Source organism: Choloepus didactylus, chromosome 10 (genome assembly GCF_015220235.1).
Source record: "Choloepus didactylus isolate mChoDid1 chromosome 10, mChoDid1.pri, whole genome shotgun sequence".
In the NCBI taxonomy this organism is placed as follows: domain Eukaryota; kingdom Metazoa; phylum Chordata; class Mammalia; order Pilosa; family Megalonychidae; genus Choloepus; species Choloepus didactylus.
In genome coordinates, this window is record NC_051316.1 from 73,297,090 (window position 1) to 73,298,493 (window position 1,404).

Below are 1,404 nucleotides of genomic sequence, written 5' to 3' on the forward strand. Positions count from 1 at the left end.
GCTCACATAGTCCCTTAGTGCTCAGAATGAGAGAAACATAGCACACAGGCAAATCAAGGTTGGAGTTTCAAGATTGGAACTCTTTCCCAGGCTCATCAAAGTGAGAAATGCAACTCCTTCTCATTCCACCATGGTACTCATATGCCCAAGATATTCAGAGTCAGGCTCCTAGACAACTGTGCTCAGCCTGGAACACTTAAGTATTCAGTTGAAAGAATTTAGAGAGGTGTCAGCCCTAAGAAAAAGTGGGACACATACTTCCTCATAGTAACAAAATCTCTTAAGACCCACTCTAACATTTGCAAACATATTAAATTACACGTTAAATAATAAATGAAATTTCTTGAGAGTTAAAAAAAGATCTTTTGAATCTTTTCATCATAATGAAGTGGAAAACCTTCTCTTAATGGTTTCTTTAAAGTTGTTGAACTTTTCTTTCTGTGCTTTTTATATTGACATCTAACTTGTCCATTTTGGCTGTGAGTTGGTCAAGAATGTTGTCTTGCTCCTCCATTCCCATCTGCATTCCCAAGGCTATGTCCTTCCTGAGGTCCAATCCCAGGCACAGCTCATCCAGATTGCTGTCACTCTTCTGGTGGTAAGTTTGGAGGTGTGCATTCTTTGGGTAAGCATCAACATTCATGACAGAACTGGCCCCTTCGGTGAAAGAGTTTGAGTTATACGGGTTTCTGAGGTTTGATTGGCTGGCCTGGTACTTAGACTCCTGTTCTTTACTTGTAGCTACAGCTTCTTACAATTTGCTGCTGAGCTGGCTGTGGGAAGGGTGCCATTCTGTTCAGGTGGCATCTCCGCCTGTTTGGATTTTAAGTAATTTACAAACCCCTTAAACACACTCTTCATGCTGTTAATGTGCTTCTGACTGGCCTTCAAATCTTGATCCATCTTGTCTGCCATCTTCCAAGACCCTTGTTGATGGACAAGTTCCTAGCAAGAAGTTACCCAACCCTCTTGGACTCTTACATGAGAGCCAGGGACTTGCTGATGCTGGCAGCCGTAGCCTTGGCCCTGTGCAGCACTTCCTACCGCAGGCTCTGCTGCCTGGCATCAGCCCATTGGGAAGGTCACAGTGGTCTCTCTACAGGGCCAGCCAGACTCCCTCATCCTGCACATCATTGTCAAGCAGATTGTAGCTTTTGGGGTAGGCCAACATGGTGCCAGCACTGGTGTGGGTCTGGGTAGGAGGAGAGGCTGCGCAGCTGAGGCAGGGAGTAGCCGTCAGGGGGTAGCTCTCCCTGGCCCTCCTAGAGCCTTGAGGCAGTGGCCACCACTGTACAGCCTGGAGCCACCAATCTGCAATGCCGATCTGCTTTTCAAACCTTCTAGGGAATTTTTTGTTTCAATTATTGTGGTCTTCAATTCCAGTATTTCTGTTTGGTGCCTTTT

General features: G+C 45.7%; 1 pseudogene; it reads right to left on the bottom strand.

The window, feature by feature from the left end:
- Nucleotides 1-415: 415 nt before the first annotated feature.
- On the bottom strand, nucleotides 416-1,171 carry LOC119545102 (annotated as a pseudogene).
- Nucleotides 1,172-1,404: the final 233 nt, after the last annotated feature.